The 25,271-nt window shown below is 36.4% G+C and overlaps 1 protein-coding gene across 6 annotated transcripts in view; it reads right to left on the bottom strand.

Moving 5' to 3' along the window:
* Positions 1–25,271, bottom strand: part of Liprin-gamma (liprin protein kazrin) — a 512,121-nt gene that overhangs the window by 483,629 nt on the left and 3,221 nt on the right. For all 6 annotated transcript variants that reach the window (XM_067776680.1, XM_067776681.1, XM_067776678.1 and 3 more), the window contains exon 2: positions 12,740–13,235. The gene's annotated coding sequence lies outside the window, so the exon portion shown is untranslated. The remainder of the gene's footprint in view (positions 1–12,739; positions 13,236–25,271) is intronic.

The raw sequence follows: 25,271 nt of genomic DNA on the forward strand, positions 1-25,271 counted from the left end.
CAGGTATCAAACATGAAAGGCCCAAATTTTGTTTTTTTTTTACACCTCTAAATAAAGAACTGTTTTAGTTACAAAGAAGCGTTCTCATTACACGGTTTAGTATCAGGTCAAGTTCGTTGCGATCCTGATAACTGAATGTGTGTCGGCTTTTGGCCGAGTCACAATGAAGTTTTTCATATAGACGCTAGAACTCGTGATATGCGATTATTCGAATGCTCTAATATTCGATTTTCACATCGCCAACTATTTGAATAACTGTTCGTTGTCGGTTATTCGTTCAACATCGATTATTCGAATGCTAAAATATGCATACGTAAACTATAAGCAGAAAAACTCAATATTTTTCATCTTAAACCAAAAAGTTCTTAATGTAATCCCTTAATATGTAATACCGAAAAATCCCAAAAATGTTCCGTAATATCCCCAAATGATCGAGAAACACTCTGAAAGTAATTACGAAACTAGCGTTGACATATCTGAGACGCAATGCAGTTCTAGTATGTTACGGGCTCTAAAAACTGCCACTTTTTTGTATGAACTTACTTACTTAATTGGCGCTTGACAGTTTAAGCGGTTATGACCGCCTTCTTCGCTCTGCCAACTAGCGTCATTTGGTCACACCACACACTTCATAAAAAATCGAACCATTTTGAAAATCGAGTAATCGTTAAGTGGCAATCGAAAAAAATCAAATATTCGAATAGTTAAATTCGATTAATAATCATACAAAAATCTAAAATCGAATAATCGAATACTCGATTAATCGAACTATTCGAATATATTTAAAATGTTGCGTTTGTAGATAAAATGAAATTTCAGACTTAGCAATTGAAACTTATTTCGCCTTGTCAATTAACATAAATTATTTCCCGAAGTACTGTTATAAACCTTCTCACAATAATGCTTGTTAACATATTTTGTCTCTTATTCCTTTATTAAAATGCCGTCTTTAATTGTGAAAAATTTTAGAAAAAGTACCAACGAGTGGAAAAAATAGTTGTGTTGCAAAGTACGAACGCACCATCAGCCAAAGCAAATGCCGAATTCTTCTTCGTATGCTTTGCTTGCAACATACTTAAGTTGAAAGTTGGCCACTTTTGCACGTCAGATGACGCCAGTGTCTCTCGATCTGCCGTTCTCCATAAAACTACGTACAATCTACCCATCATGCAAAAGATTGTGTTAAACACATCTATATGGAAAACTTCTTATGTCACAAGGCTTTTACTGGTAACGGATACGGCGTCTACAAAGTGACATCTGTCAAGTTATTTTTAGACGTGTTTTTGTTTTTTGTCGGATTTCCAGACAGTTATTTCAGATTTTCTTCGCTTTGACCCTCTGGAAGCGCCTCAAATTAGCAAGATCTTGAACTTTCGTCTCGATTTTTCGAGCATTTTACAAACATTGTGTAGCAAGATATGTGTGCGGCAAAATATTAGAACCATTTTTCAGGCGAAGTGACGCATCAAAGCGTTCTATGTTAATCCGACTTATGGTGGTCGGGATTTGCGACACTACAAAACAGCACGACAATCAATCACGAATGTCGCTTTGACTAGATTGAATATAATTTGGCAGGCAACAGAGAGTGGTGTCCTTTTAAAGTTTTTTTTTTAAAAAAATTTAAATAACCGATAATATCAGTTAAACTCATTCATTTGTGCGTTTTTTTGCCATAAATACAATTTTTTCTTAATTTTTCGTTAGTGTTTATATTTTTTTGCTAGTTGTTATATTTGTATACTATAGTTTATACTTATTTGTGGCTGCCGCTTTCAATGTAATCAAGTAGCCAATGCTTGAGTATGGTCGTCTTCCAGCTTTGCTCTATTGTGGTTGGGGCCTGGAGCCGCCGTGTTCAATGTAGTGAGGCTAATTGGCTTGATAAGTTTGAAAAAAATATAAACAGCTTTTCAAATCGAATTCCATCAGCTGTATGAACAATTAACTCTCCACGCTCTGGATTTTATAGGCCAACACCACGGTAAGCTTTGGTCATTTATATCATTTTTGACGTGCCAATTCACAATGAAGAATAAGGAAACTACAATTTTTTAACGACCTCGGAAATGAGTCCAAACCAAACAAATATTAAAGACCACCCTGATACTTATGCTTTCACATGAGTAATCTTTGTCAATTTAAACGGGTTTGCATAATTTTCTATTTATATACACATGTTTACTTATCTTCCCAACAAAATTTCGTAGCTAACATAACTAAGCCTTATTCGATTTGATAAAAAGTAACACTGCATAAGATCTACAATAGATGAAGATTTCAGAATAGACAATGTTAGTGACGCTAAGAAGGCACCAGTCTGCTTTTTCCTTTAATAAAGGACGCCAAATGGAAAATCTCACTGACTGTTTGCAAGTCCACAGTTCCGCTGGAAAAAAACTCATTTAGTCCAATTTCCTCAGGGTTAGGTAAGGATTTCGAAGAGAAAAGTCCTACATAATATTCAAACGTTTTTAATCAAACAAACCTTGTATAAGGAGGCCATTTTTTGGAGGTAATATTGGACTTATGTTCATATATACAAAAGTTTACAAGTTTGTGTTATACATTCATTGACATAAATCAATATAACCGGCCAAAAAGCATGGCTCAATTCCGCTAAGGATCAAGGCGATTGAGATTTTTTTTTATGTTTTTTAAAAATGTCCTCTGCTAATTTTTTCTGTAAAAACATTGTCTAGGTATTCCTAGATCAGCCTCGAATAAAAAATGTAAATGGGTTCTCAATCATTTAAAAAAAAAAATGTACTCTAAAGCACAATACTTTGCAGTTCAAAAATTATTGTTGTTGTTATAACAGCACTTTACCCTGCACATATTATTCTCCTGAACCCCACGTTTTTTTTTAAGATTTGGTCTAAACATCCATCAAGTTTTGCCTAACTTAATTTTCTAGAAGATGTTTGTTTACCCCCTAGCGACCAATTAATGCAGTTTGCAAAACGGAGGTACAGTCATGGGGCTGAAGGGGTTAAAATGTTACTCCTTAAACATTCCTTAGTATTATATAACAAAATTTTTAGCTTAAAAACTATTTTAGCTGAAATTCTAAAAAGCACGAATAATTGTTCGCAGAGTGCCCTGTTCACACCACGCTTCTTAATTCATTCGTCATGATTGTCTTGGGCCGTCATGCGCGATGGGTGTGATTGTATCGTGCTCCACTTATCACACCGTAAGTCCTGGGTTCAAGTCCCACACATAAACCTAACAAAATGTTTTTCTATGCGAGGTCGCTCCTAGCCAGTGATTTGGCAAATGCTCCAAGTATTTTTCTGCCATGAACACCTTCTCAGTGAACATTCATCAGCCTTGCAGCTGCCATAAAACATGTCGGTTTCGTCCCTTAATCTCCTCGGCAGTAAATCCAGCTAAAATTCCGTCTTCATTATATTTGCGTTGGACTTTCTGTAACATTTGGATGAGTTTCCGATAAAAATTCGAGAAATAATGGATTTTAGCTTAGTTTACTACTGGGTGCAGAATGAGCCAAAATCGCATGGGCCAGATTGCTCTCAGATATGGAATTTCATGTAGTTCGGCACTTGTTCTAATGGGAGGGTTCTATTGAGAGGGTGTGCTAAGTACATATATTATAACGATTTACTCCGTGACATGGAATCATCCTCCTAAAATATTGTTGCACTGTGTAATCTCATAGATAGCAAAACAATTTTATTAAAAACTTCCTGTTGACACGAAATTTCAATTTGCATGGAAAAATTACGCCGGCAAAAGCAAAACTAAAAAGCTCTTGCCCGGCTATGTTGTGGAATTGGTAAAAAAAAAACAAGCAATGTTTGCCTTAGCTTATGTATGTAGATGTGGCCTACTTCGCACAGCAACCCCTTCAATACAGACCAAAGCAACTAAAATTGCGAAATTATATCAAACATTCAGCAAAAACAATGCAAATTCTTTTGATCCGACAAACAAACACAATCGATGACAAGGACAAGTGGCCAAGTCGAGTAGAATTGGCAAGAGATGCAAACAAATGGTACTGAGTTCAGTGAGATAGAATGATGTGTAGTGTAGTGTTCATTACATTGAGGAAGGGGTACTTCTTTATTTTCGGAAAGTGGACCAGAGTCTGATTTATTGTAATAAAAAATAAATAAATAACTATAAGGCGCGATAACCTCCGAAGAGATTTTAGGCCGATCTTCTCTTCCATTTTGCATCGTGCTCCTCTTGATTTGCCCTACAAATGGCCGAACGGGACCTACATGTTTTATGCCGACTCCAAACAGCATCTGCAAGGCAGATGAGTTTTCACTGAGAGCTTTTCATGGCAGAAATAGACTCGGAGCGCTTGCCAAACACTGTCGAGGGGCGACCCCGCTTAGAACAATTTTCTTCTAATTGAAAAACCTTATTTCTGAAATTTTGATGTTGCTTTGCACGGGGTGTGAACACAGGGCATACGGTATGGTAGGTGGGGCACGCTACCATCACACCACTGCATTTATTGTAATAAAAAAAAAAAAAATAAATGTAAGGCGCGATAACCTCCGAAGAGATCTAAGGCCGAGCTTCTCTTCCAATTTGCGTCGTGCTTCTCTTGATTTTCCCTACAAATTGGCCGGACGGGACCTACATGTTTTATGCCGACTCCGAACGGCATCTGCAAGGCAGATGAGTTTTCACTGAGAGCTTTTCATGGCAGAAATACACTTGGAGCGCTTGCCAGTCACTGCCGAGGGGCGACCCCGCTTAGAAAAATTTTCTTCTAATTGAAAAACCTTATTTCTAAAATTTTGATGTTGCTTTGCCCGGGAGTTGAACCCAGGGCATACGGTGTGATAGGCGGAGCACGCTACCATCACACCACGGTGGCCGCCCATTTATTTATTATTGTAATAAATGGTATTTATTGTGCGAACCCGTAGAGTGTTCCTGTGCAGGTTCTTTCCGGGAAAAATGAACCAGGAACCGATCTATGCCATACAACTCTATTCACTGAACGATTTGTATGACATTTGGTATATAACCCTTTTTATCATAAGTCATTGACAACTGAAGTTCCAATTCCGGCATTATCGGAAAATGTTATGAAAGTGGACATAACTTAAAAATAATAACATTAAATTAACTAGCCAATTTATACTACACTTAATGTAGGAAAATTAATATATATTTATGTAATTTTTTAAATTTAAACTGAATTTTATTGACTTTGTTGACTATTTTTTATAGTCCTTTTATTATTTTGTTATAAGTAATAATTTGCATGCAATTAAAAACTTTTTTTCTTTTATGCGAAAGAATTGTAATTTCTTAAGCGCGAAATTAAGTACATGTACCCATTTTTATTTTAGTTTTCCAGTTTATTACATTTCGTTTTATTTATTTATCAGGTTTTATTTTAGTTTAATTTTCTTTAATTAATTTAATTTTATTTCATTTTATTTTAGTTAATTTTATTTTATTCTATTTTTGTTTTATTTAGCAGTTTTATTTAATTCCATTTTGTTTAGTTTTATTTTGCTTTATACTATTTTATCTTATTTTATTTTATTTATTTATATTATTAAGTTTCATATAGCTTAATTTTATTTTACTTTATTTGATTTTATTTTAATGTATTTTATTCTATTTGATTTTGCTTAGCTGTTTTATTTAACTCTATTTTGTTTTGTTTTATTTTGCTTTATACTATTTTATCTTATTTTATTTATTTGTGTTATTAAGTTTCATATAGTTTAATTTAATTTTGTTTTATTTTATTTTATCTTATTTTATTTTATTTTATTTATTTGTGTTATTAAGTTGCATTTAGTTTAATTTAATTTTGTTTTATTTTATTTTATGTTATTTTACTTTATTAAATTTAATTTAATTTTTGTTTTTTAATTTTATTTATTCACAACATTTTATTTTATTTATTTATGTTATTAAGTTTCATATAGTTTAATTTTATTTTATTTTATCTTATTTTATTTATTTATATTATTAAGTTTCATATAGTTTAATTTTATTTTGTTTTATTTTATTTTATCTTATTTTACTTTGTTTATTTATATTATAATTTTGATTTTGTTTCATTTGAATTTATTTTATTTTATTTTATTTTCTTATTTTATTCAATTTTACTTTTTTTTATTATATTATAATCTATATTATTTAATTTTTTATTTAAAATTTGTTTTAATTTATGGAGTTTTATTTTTGAAATATTTTTCTTTTAATAATTTTGCGCATGTTACACCGTACGTCGTCGAGTCTTCAAGGAAATTATGTTTTTTTTCTCTTTGAGTGTGTTGACAAAAGAGCCAGAGTGCAGTGCAAACAAACTCATAGCATTGAAAATAGTGAAATGCAATAAAGGCAAATATTCAACAACAAAAACAAGAAAAAAATATGGAAAAGCGAAAAAAATACGCATTCGCAAAGTAAATGCAAATGGAATGCTGATGAACAACTTACTCACACAAGTGCACTGATAAACACATACATATATGCAGGTGCACAAGGATATTTTCAACCAACGCCATGGTGAATGAACACTTTTCCCTCCAAAGATAAATCCGCCAACTGACAGCGTCTAAAGTGCAAAAGCTAGTGAATAAATGCCTTCGTTTTTTTTTTTTCATTTCTGCGGACTGCTTATCCTTGCGCTGGTTTCTACGCTCATAGCTACTGAACGTTTATGTCGTTCACCCATCGGCAAGTGTCAGTGCATTGATTTTTGTTTTAGTTTCTCTTATTACTATTATTTTTTTGTGTATCTGTTATTCATTTTACTTCCTTTATATTAGCTTCGTTTGATACTTTTTCGCCGAATTCCATTCAAAATTGGAGATTCTTGCAAATCCGTTTTTTAGTAGCCTCCTGAAGAGCTAGAGTCTTCAAACGCACTTCGGAATCCGGTGACAATTTAACGGGAGGGAAAAAATTTTTCTAAGTGTTCTAGGTATTGTGGAAATTCTAAAAATATGTCCGAATCTGGAAATGTTTCTTTCGAGTTTTAAGGGCCGGATCTTGAGCAAGAGTTTTCTAGGTGGGACAGGGATCGAGATATTTATGGTTATTTAATAAGTCCACTTGCAAAATGTGGAATCTTGCGACCGCTATTTGGGTAACTTCCATTAGAGCTAGATTTTTGAAACTAAGAACGTACTTCAGAAAGTAATGACGAAGCATTATGAAAGAAACAGATTTCCGCTGCGTGATCCAAGAATCGCGAAAATTCAAAAAAACGGCCGAACTTGAAAATTTTGTTATCGAGTTCTCACAAAGGAGAAAATAAAACATAGATACAAAATGTTTAAGTAGTTACTTTCTATATATAAATGGGTCAGAAGAAACGAAACATTTTTCTTTAAACAAAGACATAAGGGGAGTTCAGAATTTTACGAATTTGACGTTGGAAACGTTACTATACCATATATCATGAGCAATTTTTTTAATTTAAAATTTTTTCTTTGCGATTTTTGTTCTGTTTTGGCAGATGATGATTAGCTATTGAAAATATTGAAAAAATAAATGACATAGCAAATGCATAGTCGTGTATTTTGTTGGTGTACTGTGCAAAATATACAATAATACTAGACCATTTGCACAAAAACTTGAACTCCCTTTTAATATTGTTTCAACATATCTGTAAATAACTGTAAACGATTTTCGATACAATCTTTACCTGAGTTTGGCAGTGTGGCTCCACCTTTATATTTTTGTTCCTCATAAATATTTTAACAGCGGTTTTGTTTAAATTTTTATATCAAAACTCAACAAGATAATTCTTTGTTTAAAGAGTGACATTTTTGCTTTCATCTGGTTTATTTATATAAAGGAAGTGCTTAAAAATGTGTATTTTCTTTAGGATTGCACTTGTTCCCATTATTGTTTACACTTTGTACCCAGACATTTCAATAGCCCATGCGTGATTGTGAATTAATCAAAATAATGCATTTGCCATTGTTTTTTTTTATTATTACTTTTGTTCAATCTTTTTTAACTGTATCATATTGTGTCGAATTTTAGCATCACTAAGCTGTTAGTAAATAAAGGCACGCAACAATAAAAACATGAAGCAGCCAATCGTATATACATGAAGAAAACAATCATCATTTCCACATATATATAGAAGGCAACGAAGGGATATTTCACGCACACACTTGTGGTCATCAGTCGTAGTAGTTGCTCATGCATACACACGCATATATATAGCTCAATTACCAAGCAGGAGATACAGCAGTTTTAGAAGGCGAAACGTCTAGACTTTAGTAGAAATATGCCAACGAAGCAACGGAGAGTATACAAGCAGCACAAGCAGAGTAATCAGTATTCAGTTTTGATGTAAGCATCCCATTGGTTGTGAAGTATAAGTGTCATGGTGAAGTACTCTCAAAGTAATCTAATAAAAACCATTTTGCATTATTGAATATTGGAGTTATTTAACGGCACTCTGTTCACATCGTAGTCAACCCCGACAAGGATTCCAAGTTCTCAAAGTAATAGAACCCAACGTAATGTTTAGTAGGCACTTCCTGCTGGGTGCCTTGTGAAAGGTGAAAAGGTGAAAGGCCCTTACTCTAGACGATGAAGGTGTATTCGAAATTTTTAGCATGCAGTTTTTGTATATTTGACAAGGTCAACAACTTGAGGTTTGTCTCCCAAAAGATGTATTATCACTGTCACACAGTGTAGTATAAAGCTTAAGAAGACGTTCACTACGATTCTCAAAAAAATTGACTTAATCGATTTAATCGAGTTGCAAAAAGTTGATTGCTGCTTAATTGCTTACACGATTTTGACCATTTAATAAAGCACGCCCTATAGTTGTTCACTTGGTCCTCCCATCGGAATGGGATTATGGGATCCTGAAATACCATGACTTGTGTGCTTTTTTTTCAAATTTATTTGTTGTAGTGGTACAGTAGAGTACCAAGGAACATTTACATTTTAGTTTAAGATATTCCAATTTTGTGCGCAGAAATTTGTTCACTAAGTTCTGCCTTCTCTACAATGTCAGCTTAGAAATATAACGGAGAATAACTCTTATCAAAAACGCTCTATAAATCTCTCATCATACATGTTCTGATGTATGTATGTGTCCGAATAATGGACCGTACGATTGACAATATGATAGCAGATTGCAATGTATGAGAGAAAAGTCTTGCAGGCGATTTATGGTCCTCCATGATGCCAACCGCTAGACCATGTTATGCGAATACATGAAGACGCTGCGGCCAGGAAGTGTTCCTTGATCCCCCTTTGTGGCACTTATATTGAAACATTATAAAATTAAAATTAATATATTTTCTGCAAATTTTGATAAATAATTATTAAGTTTTACTGTTACTGTAAGATGATCAAATCTTCGAAGGCTAAATAAATCCAACGAGTCTAGGAAAAAGCTCAATTCCTCACTCTTTTAAAAAATATCGAATAAAAATCGAATAGAAATGCACCCAATTGTGCTTGATTCAAGATTTTTCTTTCTCAATTTAAGAACGGTTTGGGCTTGATCATTGGTGGGAGTGGGAAGTTAATTTGTTTAATAGGTACCCATTTTTTTTTACTAACAAAGCACTCATACATACAAATATCTACACACACGATTCCCTGCAAAAAATCGTGCGATTAATCCTTAAAGAGACTGGTCTCTGATTTATCTTTTTTGTCTACATTTGGGCATAATTGATCCGCTATCGTCCCTTTCGGGTACAGTTGGGAAGACTCAGTTTGATATCTATTTAGAAATATTAGAAAAAAACAGCAACGAAGTAAAATAAAAAAGATAGCAGGTGATTGAATCGAATTATTTAAGAAAAATGCGAAGCCCTATGCCGACCCTAAATTACTAGGACTTAACGACTCTCCGGCGTAGTCGTTAGGGTTACATTTTCGGAGAATATTTTTTATGCCATTTAGAAAAGCTGTTCCACCCGCTCAAATAGATTTTGTGGCGGGGCAAACACTTCGATTGTGTTTCTGTCATCAAAAATGCGTCTTGGCCCTGTTTGAGTCCTTATAAAACCGAAAAGGGACTAGTCTTCTTATTTTCCATATGGGTACAAAGGGGACTAGTCCTATTGATCCCTTTCGTGTATAAATGGGTACAATTAGTCTCTTCATAGGACATGCTCAAACAAAAGGGAGCAGTTCAACTCATACAAAGAGATCAAAACTGGCATTGGTCGGATACTCCTTTGCGACTCATCCAAGATTCATTCTAGACTAATCCCGTTTTTCGCAGGCTTATTCTTCCTTTTTCCTTCTGTTTGTACTACATACTCGTTTCTAATTTTGGCACCATCTTTTACAGTCCTGACGGTTTGTTTGCATTGCTTTAGCTCGTCCTTGTCCCATTGTTTTATTTTAGCTTTTTTATTCAGTTGGCTTTTGTTTTTGTTCCAGTCCTTTGTTTTGCTGCCCGGATATGTGTGGCAATTCAAAAACAATTTTAACGGCATTAATCATTCCACAAGCTCACGTGCAACATAAACATCAGTAGAACACACCGTAGCAATAACAACAACAACTTTCAGATAAGAGTCCAAACAACAATACTTGCAAATGTCACACTTCCTTTTCGTCTGCATCAGGTTTGTGTTGTCATTGTTTTGTTATTGTTTTCCTCTTTCTTGTTGTTTTTGTCATCTTTATCGCCTGTTGTTATTTGTCGTTCATTGCCATTATACATAGGTAGATTTGCTCATACTTTTTTGATTATGTTTTTGTTGTTGTTGTAAATTTTGCCGTTGTTTTTTCTGTCTCTGTTATTGTTTATCGCTGTTGGTAACGTCACTTGAACGCTAATGTTGACAAAACGCATTCTAAGCGCTTGAATTTCCGCCCCTTCTTAGCCGCAACCCATATTACCCCACAGTTGGACATAGCACCCCTCTCAAATGTCAATAACGCCTACCATGCGACAGATTTACATAACCTACCTTCCATCCCCAACACTCTATATTAAAATCGAATTTAACTCAGTTGACAGTTGTGATTTTGATTTGTGTTTGTAAGTTTCTTGTGTTTACTTTTTTGTTGAATGGTCCTTTTGCGTTGGTCCTTTTTCCGTTTTCTTTTTATTGTGGTCTTTTTAATACGTTTTTTACAACCCTGTATTATTTCTTTTCATGTGGATACATCTGTGATTTTGCCTTGATTCAAATTATGCGCTTTCAATGTTGTATGACGTGCTGGGTTGTCAAAACTAAAAAAGATTTTGCACAATGATTATCACATGCATAGTCATCATCGTGAACAACAACAGCAGATTATATAAAATGAGGTTTGTACTTTTGACCAGACCCTTACACCGTTGATCAGGTGAATCCGAATCAGGCACCCTTTAAGCTCAGACACCACCACTTTTCCGGCTGGTGAAAATGCAATGAAATATTTTTTTCTTTACTATACATAAAATTAAAGACCTTGGCCATTGGGCGCACCAAGGGAAGTCAAGTCTTCCTCCACCTGCCTCTCCTAACTCAATGAAAGTGTTCCTCTGCTTTCAGACTGCAAAGTCGATTGAAATACTTTCCTGGCTGGCAAATTTTCGTCCATTCGCCTTAAGGCCTTTATTCGCTGCACTATCTTCATATCTGCGTAAAGCCCATGAGGCTCACCATTATACCTCCCTTGATAATCGCCGTATGCATCACGGACTGGACCATAAATCTTCCGGAGAACTTTTCCCTCGAACACTCCAAGAGCCATCATATATTCACTCGATACTGTCCATGGTTCGAAGCTATACGCCAAGAAAGGAATGATGATGCTTCCTGCGGCAGATAGCTCTATATGCCGGAGCGACTAGGTATTTTCATCGACCAAGGACTGTCATTCCAGTGTAACCTTATTTAATTCGTTGCATCTCTCCCATAAATAGTCATTCTCAGAGCACATCCTTGCAGCAGGACTTCTCCATACTCTCTTGCGTTTGTGCTATCGTAACCTGAGCCTAAGAATCAGGCCGGGGAAAATAATGCATCAATATTGGGTCCCAGGGCATATGGGAATATATGGGAATGAAAAAGCAGATGGACTAGTTAAAAAGGACGCATCCCTTGAAGCTTGCCTCGTAGACGTCGCAACCAGATTGGGCGATATTAAGAAAAAGCGAGAGGTGCACATGATCGACCAAGCGGGAAAGGCGTGGGTCCAAGCGCGGTGCTATAAAGTGTCATAGATTATATGTTGGTCTTACCACCTTAGACTAATAAAGTTGCTTCTACACTAAAAAGAGAGAACTATAGACTCATGACGGGTGCTTGACTGAACAATGCCTTCTGGCGTCACATGCCTTTAAATTAGGCTTGGTCAGTGATAGCAGATGTAGGAAGTGTCAGATCTAGAAGCAGCTAGTGGCTTAAGTCCTAGACAGTTTCTAGTATTTGCCATGAGGACGAAGTTATTTTATAACATAGGGCCTGGTTTTTGATAAGGTTTTCAGTTTGGTCGTTAAATAAACTTTTGGTTACACTACGGACTCATTCAGTCTATGTGAGGTTATCATGGACGGGCCAGTTCAACCTAACCTAATATATTTTATTAAATGTTTGGGAAAAAATTTACATCAATGCTTTAAGGCAACACAAAAATAAAAATAAACTTTATTTCAAAGTTCCACGCTTCCAAAGTAGCGGGTGATAGCTAGTCCACAATAAAATGTTGTATAAAATGAATGTATAAAACAATTAGAAAACGTGTTGGATAGAACTTTAAAAGATGCGAAAATTAATATTTTTGTTGTACTTACCACTGCATGCACCACGGATTACTCCATTTCTAACAAAAATACGAGACCAATCAAATTTAGCACTACGAACTCTGTTCTACATTTGTTTGCAATGGCTGATGAGATTTGCTGGCAAGCGCGGTAAATCACTTTTTGTAGCACCGATTGACCGAGGCCAACAACTCAATTCGTCAAATAACTCGATGGGTTTTGCATAAAAATTTTTCGTTTTCCATTCGGCGGAGATCTACAAAATCTTAATCAATGCAATTCAATGTGCGTTTTAACGAAACGATTGGTTCACTTCAATTTTATTGTTGTTGTTTGCACACATTTTTTTACTTTCTTTTTGATATTTGATTTCCGCGGCACGTACCGTTGAAAAATTACGCGCAAACTAGTAATAAATAACGGTGAGATGAAAATGCACTTCCGTTCAAATTTGATTTCAACACTCTTTCCACTTTCTTTCTTTCTTTGTGTTAGTAATAAGTAATGTGTATAAGAAGATTTTTACCTGAAAGGATATCAATACGCAAATTTAAGATATGTTTATATATTTTTGAGCTTTGTAGCTTTCGGGTTCCATTACGGTACAGTTTGAGAGCCCAAAAGAACATCAAAATTTACTATGTTGCCACACATTCATTTTTATAGAGGAATAAATGGTCCATGTTTTGATTCAATTACAAGAATTTTGTTCTCTAACCAGAGCAGCGCTTTGACAGAATAATTCAATCGCCTCCACGAAAATTGTAGTAGAAAAGTACCTTAATACTTATTAATTAGTAGTGGTAGTAATTTTGTGAATGCCTACAAGCTTTGCGGAAATTAATAATTTTTTACTAAATATTTCGTGAAATGATGAAGAGTTATATCGCTTTTTCATTATTTAAGAACTTTTTTGAAAATATATTCTGACATGAGATAGGGCGTTATGGAACAAATTCAGTGCGTTTCTCAACCTAATTCTGATATAGATAGACGAAACAAATCCTGAGATAGAGCATTTTTGAAAAATATTTTGTGATAGGCGTTATCCATTCAGCAGTCGACATGACCTCATAAAAAAATGGCTGGTTTTCTAAGAACTTTAAATTCAGGGATTGACTTTCACAGAAGAGCTCATCATAATTGCGCTCTAGCAACACAGGTAAAGCTCTTTTCCGGTTAACCATTCATAGAATCGTTCCCAATAACCCGTTTGATACTACCTCAGGCAATCCGAATAATGCAAATATATAAATACATATCCAAGATTCCATAAATTCTAATAATAAATATAAATAGAGATGAATGTTGCGAACATACGGAAAGAATAAGTTAACACGCTCAATGAGTACCTACATTTGGTTATGGGATTTTTACATGAATCGATTTGCTAGTCGAGTTTTTTGATGTTGAACCAAGAATTTGAAAATAGTTGATATTTCGTATGCTCATAGGATTACGGAAGTGCACGATTCCTTGGTGTCCGTAATTTTCATAAAATTACCTTTGATCAGCCACACTAACAGATCATGGCATAGTTACGAAGGTTGCTATTTACATGTTGAGCCTAATAATGAAATGACAGTAATTTATTATCGAAATCTCCATGATAATTAAACCACTTTTGCATGCGTTCAAAACAATTTTTTTAGCACTTTTTCCACTCCGATTGAGGTATTGAGGATTGAGCTTTTGTCAAATTATGCAGGATCCACCGCGAACAAGCTAAATGTTCGTGCAATATCTTATTGATACTCATCATACTAATGCCCAGAAATGCCTCAATCTCACGATAAGTCGGATGACGACATTGCAATATAAGTTTGCGCACAGCGTCAGTATTGTGTTACACAACAACTGATTTTGGACGAAATTCACGACTTTCGTCCCTGAGCGAAGGGCGACCACGATGGAATTCGTTATACCAGCATTTCACAGTGGCAAAGGATGGGGCTTCATCACCAAAAGTGAAAGTAAGTTGTTCAAAGCACTCCTTTCTTGATAATCCACGTCGAAAGTCGTAAAAAAACATCGCACGAAAATTTTCACGAGCTAATTCCATTTTTTCGCTGAGATACAATTTTTAAGTTACTGTAAACAACACAAGTTGTGCTCAAATGTCAAGATTTTCTGAAGAAGGTTATGCGTCAAACTTTCAATTGAAAACGTCAGATGGCGCCGGCAAACAATTAGTTTTGCCAAGGCTCAAAATATAAATAGCAATCCTCGTAATAAATTCCCCATAAAACTAAAAAATTGTACTAAAGAATTCTGCCGTTCAGTACTTAGCGGGTATTTGTAAATTCATTGCTTCTTATTTCTTTTATTAATATTTTTTGAAAAATCGCAAAGAGACATCACAGTTAAGGGACGTCAATTCAATCTGGCAGCAAAACGGCTGTAATTGTGAAAAAATTTGTCAGCCGATCAAACCTGTTGTGCAGAGTTGCTCAATCCTTTTGTTTTTGTTTTGCCCTGAAGATTAGGCACAGACACAAATTCACACTTTAAATATAAAAATGTTTCGAAAGCACTCCCATATACTTCACATGTAAACTCGATTCATACGAAAGTGCCTGAATTTTATATGATACTCAAATTTATACTAACAAATTGACACCAAAAAATTTTTTAAAAATAATGTGGCACTGAGAAATATTTTTATTCCAAATTTATTCATTAAGGGGACCATCTTTAAAAATTTAAAATATGTTTTTTTTTTTTTTCAATTTAAGGAAGTTTCTGTGTACATATAATTTTGTATATGTATTGTGATTTGCACTTCCATATAAAAATTTTTGAACAGCCCTGCTCTTGTGATTGAATCATGGGGCAGTTCCATATTTTATGCGTTTTTTGGCTTTGAAAGTGTAACGCGATGGATGCCGAAAGCTTCAAAGCTCTAAAACATAAAAATTGGCACTGCCTTGTGGAGCATATATAACATAGAGGAAAAAACTAAGTAAATTAATAAATGGTCTATACTCCTGCAGCACTGAAAAAATCAAACCGGTTCTTAAACAAACAAAACAATTGGAAACTTTGAAAATGTAGCAAAAAGCTAATACGAAAGTTTGTGAAACTCCTTCATGTACGCATAATCGTTGTGCAGTTAATGTATATTTAACAAAGGATAATTAAGGCTGAGAGGCTGGAAAAGACGTGATTCCAAGCCACCCGTCCAAATTATTGGGAAAGGTCGTGATTTAAAGCTACCCACCCGAATCATTGCTATTTAAGGTAGTCAGTAGTAATTTATTTACTACGATTAGTGTGTCGCACATATCAATGTTTTTGCAGTGCTTATCAAAATCAGCACACGGACAATGAAGAGGTTCGTGCATTTCAAAATTCGATCTGCATGTGCTTATATGAAATGGTTTAAAATGTCAAAATGGTCTAAAATAGCTATTTACCATCCCTCTAATACATTTTACTAAAAATAACACACCTACCATCTCTCTACGACTCTGTAATGTATGAAGCTGAATAAGTTTTCAAACGGCAGGAGTACGGAGGAAGAATCATTGAGGAGTCCCACGGTAAGTCCCTTAGTGCAAAAAGAAGAAATCTCTTTTAAACCGATTCCAATTCAACGCAACCCGCTCATGTTTCCGCCTCTCCCTTTTTACAATACCTATAATAACAACATTTTCACCAGCTTTCGTGGATATTGGAGTGATTCAGTTTTTCCAGTGAAAAAACTTGACGTAAAACGGACATAAGTAAAATGATCATTTTTTCGCGTTTTTTAATAGTTAAACCTTAGTGTGTATTCTTGATGTTTTGGAGCTCGTTACATAGTAGTTTTAATTCATGTTTCAACGCAAAATAACCTAGAAGTCTCATCCTATCACTTTAATACCTGAGTGGAATATCAACTTACCTCGGTAGCCAGCTCGAAAAAATAATAACTTAGAATTTCTTCGAAGAACATCTTCGCTCATTATTTTTAAAAACGCCCTTTCTCAATATTCAGTTGCGAAACGCTATATCTCTGGATTTTTTTCGTAAACGCCCTATCTCAACTCAAAACTTTGAGGGAGGACATTCTCTGACAGAATTTTTGACAGGCCACTATTCAATAAAAAACCAATATAATATTTTTGCAAAAAAAAAATCTCAAAAAGTCCATTTTTATTAGTTGATGTTTGAGTAGGTCTTCGCCCAATCTAAATGGTGCGGCTACTCACATGTTGTCATCAATATCCTCTAACGGGAATCCGAGGAAAATTACAGTTTCAACAGAGGTGGACCAGAGAGTAGGGTGTATTAGAGGCGTTGGTATCACATTTCAATTGAAAATATAGTTGGTTTCATATGGAGATACTTTACCAGCAGGACATAGTTACGTATGGCGTGGTTAATTCTGGTTATTACGTCCTACGGTGCCGAGGTTTAGAATACAGCTTTAATAGTTATAACATAAAAACAATTTCAGTCTAGAATAACAGCGTATTATTACTTTGGCCAACGAATGCCACTGAAAAGCTATGCAAGTTGCTTATCTTACCCCTCTTGCTAGAGCACATATATGTGGTATAGAAGCATGAAGAGTGAAAACCTAAGATTATACGGCTTTGGGAGTAGGTGGATAAGATAGGTTGTTCATTGGTCGAATAACCGTCGATAGATTTTCCAAAATATGTTTGACGACCAAGCGGTGTATGTAACAAAAAGATCCGCCCTAGTGGCTACCACGACATCGCAGAACACGAACACAAAATGTGATCAATCGTTTCCTAACTGCCCCCGCTCTTTCTGCGTCTGTAGTGACTGAAGAGGCCTAATTTATAAGCACTTGACGTCGGAATTCTACGTTTTGTTAATTCGTCCATCATAAGCTTCAAATCTTCTCCCTTTAGAAATATGAGCAATTTTGAAGTCTTATATCGTAAGACTAACATAGTATAGGTGTAGCTTTGGGAATTGTAAAAAAAGTGTTCAAAAGATATTTTCCACCCCTCTCGTTGGCGACGGCAAATACCGAAGGTGATTTAGCGATGAGGTGTATCTGCTTAACGCAGACATTTTCTCAACAATTCAGTGGCTGGTTTGGCATGAGGGAGAAGGAGGCCGCCAATTCGTTGGAAGAACCATATAGAAGACGATATAAGAGTTCCTGAAATCTCCGTATGTTATCAAGTGAACGGGCTGATCGGTGGTCAAATTCCTTTACGGTCAAACGCACAACAAAAAAGTAATAAAGTGGGGACGGGCCAGGCTGGCCTGTAGAAACTCCTATTATGAACCTTAAGTCCTCTATTTGTTGGATGTGAATTGTCTTTGGCTTATGTGATATTGCAGGGCTTGCACATGACCTTGGGGAGAACTTGCAGGCCTACGCTTCCTCATTCGCAGCTCATAAGACTTTTTTTATAACCTATGACCATATGGCGGGGAACCGAATGGAGAAGTTTCTCTTATAACAATAATTTCTGGTGCTTGTTTGCATTCCCAAAAACATCTAGACTTGAACTTTGTAGACTAAATTATTGATTTAATGGCCGTCTAACTGTCATTAATTTGAGATTTAAGTTTTTTGTATCATCCGCCAATCTCGATGCAGAAGAAGGAAGAGAGCTCACTGATTTGAGAGAGGCATGCGGAAGAATATTTGATCTCCTGCGGTGATCCCAATTGACGTCAGTTATCGCGAAAGATGGATAGCTGGCGTGACGTAAGAAATCAACGAACGAAATTCCCTATGCAGTATTAGTAAAGCATATAATTTTTAAGCAGACTAGTATCTATATGAAGATGCTAGTACGCGTTCGTACCAGCTGTCAAGGGGTTGGCACCTCGCCAGCACTCGAATATTAGCAATACTAAGGGGTACTGCCATCTCTAAGCCAATGCTAAGCAGTGACTTGATGCACATCAATAATTCAATCATTATGTCTACATATATGCACGTACACGCAACAGAGAAGCAACGCACAAACACATGCAGATATCTTATCTCAGATATGCAATATCTGTGTAAGTGTCGCTCACAAACACACGCGCATGAGCTGTGAGAAAAGGTATAAAAATTGTGCATCTGTAGTTATAGCTGAGAAACTTATAGCAGATAACCAACTAGTAGATTCTAGAACAGAACCGCCTAGAAATATCAACGAGTAAACCAAACAGTATAAAAGGCGACACCAGTAGAGGCGCGAGGATTAGTTTTGATTAAGCACGCTATTTGTCGAGCAATAGTAGAGTTATTTATTGTGAAGTACTTTTATAAAGACCATTTTGCATTACTGAATAGTGGTGTTATTTATTCAACAGTTTAGTGATTCGAACCTTAGTAGAAGATTTAAAATAAGCGGAATTGCAGTAAATTCGTTACACTATTATTTCATTTACACCACTATCCAGCAGACCCCTTGTTTTTGCTCCTTCGCACTGCCCGGCCTGTAAAGACTTTAAATATATCGAGTATGTCCGTAGTGTTAACTGTAAGAGACTAGCTATTACCCGTTGCTCCGATTAATGATGATGATGATTCAGACCCTGGAGTGCTTGTTGAAAGAAAACGTGCCGAACTATTTTATATCTAGGATAATACTTGGGTCTTGGGAGCTGAGGATTTTACCAGAAAAAGATTAACTACTACACCTTTGGTGGCGTTGGAGAAGAGATAACCAAGATGAGCGAACTGAAAAGTTTGACGTGATAACATCAAATCATTTGCCCTGTAGGTGCTCGTACTCTACCGGCAAAGAACTGTCCATCCTGTACCTCTACCGCGAAAACCTCCCTTCCATTGCACAAATTACCACCCGTTTTAGTTAGCTTATCGGATTCTAATTTTAGCCAGCACGCATGCATAAAGGCGCAAACTAGAATTATTTGTCTAAATTTGTTTGCACAAAATTGTGTTGTCAATAGCCACGCGTGGTACGGCTACTTAAGTTAGTTGAGCTATTTTGGAATATACCAAATAAGAGAGATATTAAACTTTTACATATATATGTATGTACTTGGTAATTAGTATACATATATTAACGCGTTCAAAGCTGCTTAGTTGTTATTAAACTATGTTGGTAAGTTGAGCAGCGGATGGCTAATAGCATTGAGCCACCATATTTGGGAAACTGTACCTTTTTTGTTTGCTAGGTAAGCTGCGCGATGACAGCTCTAACGGTGTACAAGCACACGCCAATTATAAACTTTTTAATTAATTAAATGCAATGCTAGCAACGCGTGACAGTAATAAGTAGCGGCAGCGGCGACACTGTCGTAGGTAGTGAAATAGCAGTTACGGAGTTGAGTGTTAAAAATTTACTGTGTACTAATATGTCTGTAGATATGTACTGGGTATAGCGCGTATCGAAAAAAAAACAAAAGAAAAATTGCATAGTTTCACTACTAATTATAGATGCATGTTCGTTAGACTGGGTCGATTTATAAACCGATATCGCGCCATCGATTTTTCGATAGGATTTGGGCTCAGGAAAAAAGTTCCACTACGCATATCCAAAAAAATAATAATTTTCGAACCTGCGAAATTTAATTTTTTTGACTTTTTTCGACTTTGATTTTTAAGATTTTCATGACCTACTAAAAAATTTTCATTTGATTGTAAAATTTTCCTGTCCGACCCAAAAATGTCCGCTAACAACCTATTTTTTTTTTTTTTTTTTTTCAAAAAACTATTATCGCCAACGTTTTTAGCGGACATCTTTGGATCGGACAGGGTATACATATGAAAATTTTTTTAGTAGGTCATGAAAAAAACCTTAAAAATCAAAGTCGAAAAAGGTCAAAAAAATTTAATTTCGCAAGCCCGAAAATTATTTTTTTGGGTATGCGTAGTGGAACTTTTTTTCCTGAGCCCAAATCCTATCGAAAAATCGATGGCGCGATATCGGTTAAGTTTCGTCCATACAAATCGACCCACCCTAATGTACATATTATTGCCCTGCCAGAAATACTTCCCCTTCGATTGCAGCCTTTCGACGTTACGTTTAAATAGTGATCCGAGTCGTCCGTGATGCCGTCCGTCTATCACTACGTGATAGAACTGATTGCGGGTATTTCGATCAGGGGACAGCCATGCAGCTCGATGTATGTATATCTCTATGCCTAAACCTGGCGCTGGCAATGACCATATTTTGAGCACCGGCGAAGTCGGTCAACCTCAACCCATGAGGGGAGGTTTGTTGTGGAGGTTCAACTTTCTGACCACGAGCAAAAAATACTTTGGAAACGAAAAATTATACTGAAGATGACCCAACGCCGAAACCGGTTTGTCTCCAAACCAAATTTAACAAGGGATGGCGAAAGACCGTTCCAATATACATCAAAACACCTATTTTCCCACCCTGGCATTAAAGTCGCCAAGCACCAGTTTTATATCATGGCGAGTGCAGCGCTCGCAGAATGCGTCCTACACCTCATAGTACTTCTCCACCGTAGGTGCATGGGATCAGATGAATGAGATATTAAAAAAAAACTTTGATTTTATGCGGATAGCATCGAGACGTTCATCCACAGGCGTGAACGTCAATATTTAGCGATATAGTCTCCCTCCCGCCACAAATCCAACTCCGTAACTGTGCAATGTCGTTATCAAGAAAGGGTTTACCTTATCAGGGGCTTGATTGGAATTTTCATCGGAGACCAAGCCCAGCGCAAAACCCGCTCGGCGGGGAAAAACGCATTTATTATACACGTTTATATAGCGAGGCGCTTGATCCAAGGCTGGCACCAGCTTGTAGCCTTATTAGGTTAAAGAAATCTGACGCAAGGGATTCGCCTCCTCTTAAGATTCGTTTGGTTTCGAAAGGTTCGGAGAGCTCCTTTCCAGCCAATATGGAGCTGGTAGTATGACTCATCGTCATTTGACAAAGCCTAACTTGTAGGGAGTCTAAATTCAGATATAGCATCATACAAAAACTCCTTTTTTCACTGTTAAAGGCTGCTTTGAAGTCGACAAAAAGGTGGTGCATGCAAAATTTTGTAGTCGATTTACTCACTGATTAGGTCCAATCATTTCGCTTACTATGGGCTTGAGGCTCTCGCACTGTACGCTATATACTAGTAGATCCTAATATGCGATATCAAGCATGCTGATTCTGCGGTAATACGCTTGGTTGACGGAATCGCCTTTTTTGGAGTGGGCAAAGCAAACTTAAATTCGAATCTGGAGGCGTGCGCTCGTCGGAATATATTTTGCATAGTCTTCGCCTCCCTGTTTGAACAGCTCAGTGGATAGTCCGTCAATCGCGACTAACACAATGTCGAAATACAGAACCCCGAAATACTTAATCCAGAAACAGCCAATCCCTACCAATAACGATCCAGACAGAACCAGCCCAGACCAGTCATAATCCAGACACGAAAAATTCTGACTTATTAATTTATATTATCCAGATACCACATAATCCTGATAGGGCGATTCCCCGTACACAAAATCCCGACCAAATGTAAATTTTATTTAAAAGAATGTCTTAAATTTTTAGAAATCGTGTCTGGATTGTGTCTTGGCGAGATTGAATAATGTCCCCAACTTCAAGCCCATTTCTAAGTTCCTTTTGTAAATACCGCTTTTTTTATTGCATGGTCATCAGGTTCTGAGCTATATATTCATTTTAACGCTTTTGACCTCACAGATATTATTTAAAATTCATTCGGATCTTCGGTTTACTGTGTCAAGCCAGAAATAAGTAGACCATACAGGCTGCCAGATCACTGCAGTGTGTTTCAGGTGAAAATTGTACCCGTGAAGAAAGCAGCAGACATTTTTGAGAAATCGTGCTTAAGCTGCAGTCGGGTCAACATATATATCCACAGTCAGGCGATCATTAAAGCAATAATCTCACACAGCAGAAAGTGTCCTGGAATGCATACAAGCCTTAGAGAGGCTTCAAACAGGCTGGACCGTACATCTATACTGGGTTGTCGGTCAAAGGAATAGAAGGTAGCGAAAAAGGCGATGAGTTGGCGAAGGAGATTGCAGCACGATATAAAACTATGGTAGACGTCCAAATCCGCTTAGCATAAATCAAAAGAAGGTCGGAGTTGCATAATATCAATGAAGTAGGAAAGGTGCGTACAGAAATACGAGGCTAATTCTAAGATAGTTAAAAAATCCTACTATATTAGACTCACACATTTGCCATGCCTCTTAAAGAGAGGACTTAAGACACATGATGCGCATAATAACTGGAAATAATCGGTTCTGTGGAGCTATATTTGTGTACTATTACAATGTGACGAAAATTGGTAAAAGGGTTGGTCAAAAAAATAGTGTGTGTTTACAAGCATTTTTGCAAAAATATAAACAAACTTATTTTTCGATACGCTCTCATGTCCTACTACTTCAATAACACTATGGGACAAAATCAACTTTTTTTCTGGGTATTGGACCAAACCCACTTTTTTGTAGAGATGAAGGCTCAAGTAGACAAAGTACTATCTCCGTTTTTCGAAGTTAGCCTCCAAAAAATAGATATCGGCTTTCATAGTTCGAAATTCTGCATTTCGAAATTTTATTTTTTTTTTTGTTAACGCTTTCAGCAAATTAAAAAAGTAAAAATATGGTCGTGGTCCGCTTTTTCCCTTATTTGAAGGGTTGAGTTCTTAGTACAACAGCTGTTATACGAGGTGAAAAGTCAGATAGTCCCATGATAGTGGCTACTACTTTCATGTCTGCGCATACTCTCCACTGGAATAAAGAATTCAGCCATTCCGATAAAAGAAAAAGGCGGTCCACGACCACATTTTTGCTAGTCTTATATGCTGAACGCGTTAACAAAAAAATTAAATTTTGAAATGCAGAATTTCGAACTTCGAAAGCCGATATCTATTTTTTATAGGCTAATTTAGAAAAACGGGGATAGTACTTTGTCGACTTAAGCCTCAATATCTACGAAGAAGTGGGTTTGGTCCAATAACCAGCCGGCTGTTGCACAGTGTAATAATATAACTGCACCTGCTATACAATATAAATAAGGTGGTTGTAAAGAATACACTTTTTTGTGGATATTACCTGCTTTGCCACTGCACATTAAGTTCACGCCATACTTATTTCGTTTTTACTACAAATTTTACAACTTTTTTACTATAACAACTTTTACTGCTTTTTATTTTCACTTTGCCTCTCACATTCCTACAACTTTTATTCGCAGGTTTACTGCTATTTTTAACAAGATTACAATAGGATGACTAAGAAATTTTCTGTCAATGTAACAGCGGTGCGGGTGTTTTTAAATTTTCCCCTCACCAAGTACTTTAATGTGTGTATAGAGGGGCAATAGTGTGTGATTTTGCTTATGGGTGGCAGTAGCAGTTCCACAGCCAATCTCAATCCCTACTCCTTTCAATCTCATTGATGCACTCTGAACAATGTAAGGAATACATATGCGTTTTCTTTTTGTTGTTGTCTTGGAACGGAAGAAAAACTCCGGAAAGCTTTGTGGATTAATGCCGCTCTGACAGTCGCTTGACGAATATGAGTTTAGTGTGATCCAGTACTAACAACATCAGATATGTTGATCTTTTTTGCAAATAACTTTATTTGACTAAAAACATTGAATATTGAGTATTCACGCAAGTAAATATGATGTCGTACTTGTGGTCCAAGACCGACTATATCGACAGAAGCGCTAAGGACTTGCTGACTTTCGCCCAAGGGAAGCCAAAGGAGGAGAGTATAGAATCTCTACCTGTGTCGCTGGTTGACGCTCAAATGTGTCGAAAGATTTGACACAAACTTCAAGACAGGTGAGTTACAACGAGGAGCCAAATTAGAAGGTTTTAGCTATCTAGATTTCGGAGGGAATGATTATGGAAGGAGTTCCTTTTAAGTTAATCACGAGCTTAATTTAAAATATTGTTTCCCCGCATACGAAATAGCAGCCAATTTGGTTAACCCTTTGCCAACTAATTTTTGTGTAAGGAGCGCGGAGAGCATTTCAATGCAGCGCTGCTCCGATTAGATAGCTCTCAGTTCGGTACATTTATCATCCATTGGTGACTGTTTGCCCCAGCAGCTCATCCCGATTTTGCCACTACAGCCAGATTCAGTGGTTGACCACTTTTGGGCACGTCCACCAGCGCTGTTAATTCACTTCATGCATCAAATATGCTGTCAAAAACTATTTCATAGATTTTTTTCCTCTTATCGGTTCCACCAATTGTAAGAACAGCCACCAGCAACGAAAATTCACCGCTTTCACCAGCTTCACAAATGAAAAGATATGGGAGCTAGGGGCAAGCCAGGGCGGAATAGGGAAAAAAGGAGAGAAGCGGGAAAGAGCTGGAGGAGAAAAGGAAAAAAAATTAGGCGGAGAGAGTGCAACGGAAAACTTAGAACAGAAGCATAAACGGTGAATGTTGGCCGACCGTACTTGGGTTATTGAAAATACACCTTTACAATTGGTGTTAAATACCCAAAGAGATGTATGGCCAAGCACGATCGAGAGCGATCATCCTTATATGCGGATACCAAACTAGTTAATAAAACGGTTCTAGTTCAGACCTTAGCAAAAAAGTTGTTTCAATTAGAAAAAGAAATTATAAACTCGTAGCCCCTCCAGAGACAAACACTGCGTGTATATTTCTG

This window comes from Eurosta solidaginis, chromosome 3 (genome assembly GCF_040869045.1).
Source record: "Eurosta solidaginis isolate ZX-2024a chromosome 3, ASM4086904v1, whole genome shotgun sequence".
Lineage (NCBI taxonomy): Eukaryota > Metazoa > Arthropoda > Insecta > Diptera > Tephritidae > Eurosta > Eurosta solidaginis.